The sequence below is a fragment of the Martes martes genome, assembly GCF_963455335.1.
Source record: "Martes martes genome assembly, chromosome: 10".
NCBI lineage: Eukaryota > Metazoa > Chordata > Mammalia > Carnivora > Mustelidae > Martes > Martes martes.
This window is the reverse complement of record NC_137898.1, coordinates 44944298-44953049: the sequence shown is the minus strand read 5'-3', so window position 1 is coordinate 44953049 and position 8752 is coordinate 44944298. Positions and strand designations below refer to the sequence as shown.

General features: G+C 37.8%; 1 protein-coding gene across 1 annotated transcript in view; it reads right to left on the bottom strand.

Moving 5' to 3' along the window:
• SOX6 (SRY-box transcription factor 6) overlaps positions 1 to 8752 on the bottom strand; it is a 596389-nt gene that overhangs the window by 368514 nt on the left and 219123 nt on the right. The window lies entirely within an intron of this gene.

The window sequence follows — 8752 nt, the reverse complement described above, 5'->3', positions numbered from 1 at the left end:
TTGGTTAATGGTTTCTATAGAGATTGATGTCAATCTCTCTGGCCTTTCTTGTGTCAACAGTAAGTTACAACAAGAAAGATCGTGGCTTTTGCCTTTGATTAGAAGAGGTATCTTTCTCTAGTTGACTGAAGGTCACAGCATTTGCAACATGTGCTCACTTATTACAGCTCCCATGCAGAATGTATACATAAAAAGCTGATTTACTCTCCAAAAAGGACTAGAGCCACAGTGAACAAAAGACGTCTCTGACTACATTAGACAGTTTTCTTTCAAAGAAATCCAATCCTGATAAACCATTAAACATTAGCATACTACTAATAAAACTATAACAAGGAGACAACCTCCCCACCATTCTTCTGTACCGATGACTCAAAATTACATAATGGTAGAAGGAATCATGATATTGTTTTATCATTAAAAAAATGTGTTTTACCTTTAAAAAAAATCCCAAGAAAATTCTCTATTTTATTATGTAAAATCAGTTCTACCTAGAGAGGAGTGCTATAGCAAACAAAGCAGGAAAACTAAGAGGCGATCCAGCAACGGAGCAGAACACAAGATGAGTAAAACATAAATATATGCACATCAATTCAAGTGGCTGAGCATCAACTTTACCCAAATGGCTGGACCAGAAAAAACACCTAAATAAGAAGTATTGAAAAAATGATCTGGAAGACAGGCCATAAGAAGGTGGGAAATCAGCAAGAATTTTAAAATAACTTCCCTTTCAAGTTGTAGTTTGCCACTGTGTTCTAAAGGAAGGAAAAAAAAATCATGGTTTGACCTAAAGGACAAAAGAAGAAAGTCCCCTCACTCTGGCCTTAATTCTTTATCTATAAAATGAGGTATATTTTCAACACTGAAATTCTATGATCTATGACTCTAAGGCAATTCTAATAGAAGAAATCTACAAATTGACTAGTGAAACAGAGATGTCAGGCATGTGCCTTCTAACCTCTTTCATCTAGCCTACAAATATTTTCTGACTACCTGCTCCATGTCAAGTACTATCCTGATTGCCAAATATGCAGGGGCATATAAATAAGAAAGTACCATTTAATAGTTAATAGGATAGTGAGAAATATGCACGGACTAGAAGTCATTGCAAGGTGATAAGATTAGTGACCAGGTGCTAGAGAGCTATAAAAAGTATTGTGGAAGCCCAAAGGAAGGAGTAAATAATTCACGTTGGAGAGATCAGAGGCATCACAGAAGACGTCCCATTTACCTTGGTCTTGAAGAAGTAAAAGATCATCTGGTGGAAATGTCTAGTGGTCATTCCAGGATATGCAAAGGCAAGAAGATATAACAGAATATGGTCACATTCAAAGACTTCAAAATGGTTGAAATAGGAATGCATGGTGGAAAGGAACAGAAAAAAAGTCCAGTAAGACAGGCTGACAACAGACTGGAAAGGATTTCAAATGCAAATCAAAGTAGTTTGGATTTTTATCATCAGGGAAATAGTAAATTATTGAAGGAATTTAACCAAGGGAGTAACATGATCTGAATTTCCCTTAGAAAAAAATCTTTAGTGGCCTTAAGAAGGATGAGTCTTTCAGAAGGTTGTATATATGTTTATGCTCCTGTCGTTCATATTTACGTGTGCTTAACTGCCCTTTTCTTATCTTGTCCTTGGTGCTCTGCTGGACATGTGGTGCTGACTGGTGCTGACCAGCTCCTTTCTACCTCCACATTCTTTCAAGTCTCTGTTTTCAGTCTCTCAGACTGCCACTGATAAATGCTGTTGAAAGAAGGTAAATGAAGAGAGAGGGGGAGGAAAAGAAGAAAGAATATGAATAATCACAAAAGAAATATCTAGGAGGAAGGAGAGAGATGCTGTACAAATAAAAAGTAACAATGGCTAATGTGTATTGAGTACACACTATGTGCCACGTTCATTACTGATGCTCCACAGGACCTCATGAAATCCCAACTCCTCGGTGAAGCTACTGATTCATTCCTGTTTTCAGATGAGCTAAATGAAGCTTAGAGTAACTTGTTTATAATGCTAGTAAATGCTAGAGAAGACTTGAACCTATCCTGACTTTAAATCCCATGCTTTCAATTTTTACATTCCATTCCCCATGATATAACTTACTGAATACTAATTATGTGTCAAGAACCATGCTAGCTGTTTTACATGAGTTAGTTTAAGACTCACAATAACCTAAAAAAGTAAATAACATTGTCCCCATCTTACAGTAGAGAAAATTGAGGCTCTGGGAAATTAAGTAACTTACCTAAGGTCACAAAATCAGTAAAAGGCAGCACCAGATAGGGTGCTTGGGTGGCTCAGTCATTAAGCATCTGCTTTCAGCTCAGGTAATGATCCCAGGGTACTAGGATCGAGCCCCACATCAAGCCCTGCATTGAGCCCCACATCGAGCCCTGCATCAAGCCCCACATGGAGCTCCCTGCTTTGCAGGAAGCCCATTTCTCCCTCTGACCCTCCCCCCTCTCATGTTCTCTCTCTCAAATAAATAAATAAAATCTTAAAAAAAAAAAAATAGAGGTAGGACCAGAGCTTAAACTCTCACCTGTCTGACTGTACCTTTCCTGTAACATTATGATGTGCACCTTATATTCCCATTCTTTCCCCTACTCCTTCCCCTGTCACAACACCCTTCCCTATCTCTCCATTTCCAGAATCCACCTTCAAGGCTCAGCTAATACCTTACCACCTCCAGAAGCCTTTCAGGAACATAACAGCCCACTGTTGCTTTCCTATTGCAATGATCTGCATAACATTCATTTACCTGGGTCAAAACAAATTTGTATTTGTCAGTTCCCTGTTCTGCTTATGTTCTATGTCCCCAGTCAATCAATCCATGTAAGTGCCCTGTAGCAGGTTCCTCAGGCAGTTTGTACCAACCAAATACACCTTACATTACTCTCAACTAAGCCTCTAGAGGAGGACAAGAATCATGTCATACAATTTGTACTCTCCAAAATAATTGGCAGAATCCTAAGAACATACTAGGGCTTCATAATGTATTGATTGGCTCCGGCATACTTTAATAATAGGAAGTTTTCAGTAACAACAATAACAGCTAACACTACACACACACACACACACACACACACACACACACACACGGAGAGAGAGATTCTCATAACAACCAGTGACATAGTACCATTGTTATACCCATTTTACAGAGGAAACTGAAGAACAAAAAGTTAAACGCCTTGTCCAAGGCCACATAGCTAGTAAGTGGCAGTCAGGATCGAAACTCAATCAGTTTCATCTGAATTTCGTCAGAATTTCCTTGATTACTTTACTTTACTACCTGTATTTGATAGATGTTCTAAGATTAAACAACTCTTACAACTTAAAAAATTAAAAACTCACACATTATTGCTGCTGTAAACACTGTTTTGGAGGAGCTGTGGAAAGAAGAGTCTGTCTGCATTTAGTAGAAAACCTGAGCAGCAGATACAAAGCTACTGGGAAAACAAGAAGAAAAGAAAGTTGAGAGGTATTTTTCTTTAAAAAAAAAAAAAAATAGATTGCGCCATTTTTGCACAAAGTTTCTGTGATTTATAAAGCATCCGTACCGACTTCCTCTCATTAATACACCAAATTATATAGCATATCTCCAGAGTGAGCAACCATTGTTAGCAAAAATCCTGCAACTCTACACCAGCATCATGTAATCTTGATCCAGTGAAATGCAACTACCTCTGGACTGACACACAACAGCTGTTTAGAGTGTCAGGAAAATGGTCTGGTGAAGATCCCAAGGAAAAATTGGAAAAGAGAATGTTGATTTCCAAATCTTTTGAACTTGATTAAGCTGTTGGCAAAAGTCAGGGAGAAAAATACAAGACATATTTCTACTTTAAAAAGGCAACAAGAAATTCTTGATAATTTAGAGATGATGGAAAGTCAAACCAAGTGATGTAGGTGTGTATATGATTCATAATTTACAATTTGTGAAACCTTTCCTGTGCAGTATTTCTTTTAATTCATGTAATAACTTGGTACAATCAGTAGTATTGTCATCTCTACAAAATTTGCCTACAGAAATTGGGCTCAGAGAAGATAACTTTCCATAGTTATTTAGCTAAGAAGTGGCGAAGCCAGGACTAAAATCCAGGTCCTCTAAAACGAAGCTCCTTTTTTTGTATCATTTGGTTTTCCCTTAAGGAAAATGGAAAGAAGAGCCTCACTCATGTTATAGAGAAAAATAGTGCTAGTGCTTTCAAAACAGACAATGACTGGGCACCTGGGTGGCTCAGTCAGTTTAGCAACTGCCTTCAGCTCAGGTCATGATCCTAGAGTCCTGGGATGGAGTCCCGCATCAGGCTCCCAGCTCTGCAGGGAGTCTGCTTCTCCCTCTGCTACCCTCTCATGCTCTCTCTTACTCACTCTTTCAAATAAATAAATAAAATCTTAAAAAAAAAAAAAGACAATGACTGAAGCATAAGATGACAGGTCTCACCTCTCTTTGTTCTTTTAAGGAATTGCCACATTTCCCCATTTGAACATAAAATAAGAAGTAATGGGCAAAAGCCCTCTGGTCGCTTTCTTTCTCTATGTGCCCTGACTTCACTCCTCCCTCCTTGGCTCTGGACAGTGTAACATACATGAATTCTCTGTAACATAGTACCACCACAGTGGTGTCACAGACACAGGAAAAGCAAGCTCCATGACTCTCTTCAGGGAAACACCAAAGGAAAACCAAAGAAACTCAAGAACCCTGAAAATAAACAAGCTTCCCATACAGCACAGCAAAGTTCTCCAGAAGAAACGAAACCATAAAATGATTATGTAGAAGCATTGTGTGATGTGCTGTATGTATGTGGGGAGTATAGGGAAGCTAATGGAAGAAAATTAAAAAGCAGGCAAGTCTATCTAGAGTATGTAAGGGCTGCAGAACTCTATGGCCCAAAGTAAAGGAAACAGAGATCAATGTGCAAATCTACCCTTATCTCAGAACTAACACATAAAACTCTTTCAACATTCATATGCAAGGAATGGTAAGTCAGATATTTTACTGCAGAGGTAGCCACAGTGATAATGCCCACAGAGGATATCCCTGTGGACATCTCTAGTCGTAGAGATGTCCATAAACTTTATCACATTGCCAGTCTAACATGTAAACACGTGGTTCTAGATAAGGAAGGCTCCACTTAACCCAAGTATTATTTTTCTCACCATTCTTCTTTTATTAATTCATTCAGTATATATGTTATAGGCCTGGCACTGTTCTAGATTCTGGGGGTAAAGAAGTGAATAAAATAAAATCCCTGCCCTCATAAGCTAAGATTTTAAGTCCAAACTAAAATACCTGCAAGATTTCTTCTACCTCTGATATTCTATGGCTCCACTACTACAGAAAGGCTTAAATTGTAGACGTCCCAGGCTAAGGGACACTTTTAGCACCTACAGGGACCACGTTATAGCCTAGGCATCCAGCATGCTTCATCCTCAGTAAAGGTTTTTAAGTGAATGGGGTCATTGACTACATCACTGATGGGGAAACAGAGATTCAAGAAGGTTAAATAAATCACCTATGATTTTACAGACAGTAAGTGGCAGAGCTAAGAATTGCACTTCCACTTAATACTAAAAAAGGCCCACCTAATATTTCTGATGGCACCAGTTCAGACTTTACTTTGAAGGACTATTTGAAGCTAATTCCAGGAGGAATTAGCTAAGCTCAGTACACACCAACAATAACCCTATCCCAATATTATTTCCCTGGTAAAAAGCTTCAGGACTTGCAAGGTGGGTTTTTCTAAAACTTAACTGGGTAACCCAAAGATGTGCATTTTCAGGGAAAGGAGAACCTTCTACCTGCTAGCCCAGCTCAAGGGTAATTTTTCTCATTGCTCCAACAAAGTTGACCTACTCTGTAGTCAGTCCTCCCTTAGGAAAACCAGAGACTGCACAGGAGCACTAAATTGCAAGCAACAAGACTTGAGCTCCTGTTCTAGTTCTATCACTAATAAATTATTTTACATTAGGCAAAATCACTTATCCTCTCTGGGGTTACTTTACTCATCTGTAAAATAGGGATAATAATACTCACCCCAACTGCCTCACAAGGTAGTCAGGTAGAACACATGAACTAACAATCATATTATCAATTTGAAAAGTACCACACACATGTAAGGTAGCACCCCACAAATGTAAGCCAGCACAATTAATTATTAGTAATACTCAGAATTACTGTGTATTTCAGAGGCTAGAAAACCATTTGTGAATTCACTTAGAAAGAGGCAGGAGCAATGTGACATGGTAAGAGGAAAAAAACTTCGGAGTCAGCCCAAGGTATAAAGCCAGATTTGAAGATCTTGGCAAATTGTTTAAACGCTTAAACTTAAACAGTTTCCTCATCTGAAAATGGGTAGAGTACCTCTATAAAACTTCTACAAAGAATAACTAACAAATATTCACATATATACAGCTGAAAGCATCTTGCTCATATGGTATAAAATAGTATCATTATTATAAATTTCCTCTTCTAGAAAGCTTAGAACTTTAAAGTTTTATCTAGCATTCATACCATGTGAACAGCTGAAACATCTGTAATATCCAGCACTTGAAGCTGATTTTAAAGGAAAAAATCACCCCCACCAACAACAACAACAGCATCCCTGATCAACATAATAAAGCAAAAAATCTAGATGGTAATTAACCCAGCATATTAGCAACTGGGCCAGAGTTTAGGAGCCAGTTCTATCAATGGGTATTTTCTCAGTCACTCAGACAAACTGTTGTGCTTATTTCAAATCCACTGCACTGAGGCTCTCTTTGTGATTGTGGATTGTTGGATTATTGCCTGCATTTCTGTCTTCTATGAAAACACCAAATGTATAGAAATTTCAGCCACCAGATTAAACGTTCATCTTGACAATATATTATGCTGTTTGGTGTCATGCTGACATCCTATTCATGAGGCTCATGACTTTATATGCCTTTATTTTGTTCTTTGGTTTCAGTAAAAAGAAAAGCAAAAAGCCCTTAGACTAATGAATTCAGATTCTTTTCAGACACAGTGCTGCTTCTCTTCCATGAGATCAGGAAAAGGATATATTTCTGGTTGCAGACATATGTGGTACAGACATGAGATCACAGCTTTAAGCTTAATAGAAGAACATAACAATCTACTCACTGTTTACACTTTAGCCCAAAGGGCAGCTGGAAATTACAACCAACCATATGCAGTGCCGAACAAGTGGTCATGACTTTATTAATAAAGCCAAGCATTAACAAATAAGATTCTGGGAATGGTACAGTGAGGGGCAGGAGTGTCTTACCATAGGCCCCTCTAAGTACTAGGCAGAGGGCCCAGGCTATTGTTGAAAATGTCCTTTGGGATTAGACTGCTCTCTCTGCCAGGATTTCATTTGCCATCTTTCATATTTCCCAGTTCTCCCATACAGTGTTTAATCAGCTGCTAGGGACTGGTTAGAAAGGACTCCTATTCTTCTTGCATTCTGACATCCTGAAAAGGGAGTGTATTATAGAATTATCTACATACAATTAGATCAAATCACACATACAGAATGCTTTTTATACTATAAAGAACTATTTCAAGTAGAAAAAGAGACACAAATGGTATCTCATTTGATCCTTTCAAGTCTATGACAGGTGTAGTAATATTAGCCCCAATTTATTGATGAGAAACTGATTCTGAGAAAGGCTTAAGAAACTGCAAGTAAATGGCAGAACCAAGATTTATACCCAGGTCCAAATCCCACACTTTCACTATTCAAAAGCTGTCATGGAGAACAAATTAATTGATAACCCATGGCCTATCATAATTTTCTTTCTACCCTGAGACGGATACAAATTTACTAGGCAAATTTAGTACTCAAACTTTAACAATAAAACATTTCTTACACACATCAGTGTCACAATTTACAAAATTTTTTCTGGTTCTTCCATTTCTTTTCCATACCTAACAGATAATGTCAGGTACCAAATTTGTAATCCAAATACAAAAGTCACAGGGCAAGTGTCAGAGCATAAAACCATTAAAACACCTTCAAGTTTTCATCAAAGTGTGTTGGTCCCACTGGGTCAGCAAAAATTAACAATAATAACTCCTATGAACATGACTGCTGATATAGATGGTGCAGAAATCAGAAGTTTGAGACAATAACTAGTTCATCCAAGTAAAGTTTATTCATTCAAGTGTCAGCCCAAGCCGTTCACACAGTTATTACACAGAATGTGACCATATTTTCTCCTTTGGGGCCTTTAAGAAAAGAACTGGCTCCCAAACCACAAACAGTGATATGTAACTGCAGTACAAGGCAAGAGGAAGAGAGAGAATGGCCCAGTGAGAAATCACCTTGAAATATACAGCTTTCCATCTTACCCTCCACTTAGACACATTACCAAATGAAAGTGAGAGATTAACATATACAAGGAGCTTATAACCACAAAAGTGTGAATGGAAAAAAGTCATAATGGCCAACATTTCCAATGGATTAAACACCAATATTAGCAAAGAGAGAAACTGTCTAGTACTTCAAGATTTTATATATATATATATATGTATATACATATATATATGCGCACGCGCACGCACACGCACACACACAGCCAAATATAACACCTATGTACCTTATAAAAGTAACTTTCCTAGAAAGTACTAAAGCAAGTATAGTATTCTTTGTCTATTGAGTATAAAATAATCCTTAATTAATTAGCACTTCTATTATGTTTTGCAAATTATAGCTGGCAAAAAGCAAAAAGAGTACTGAACACTAGACAATCACTAAAAACTCTAAA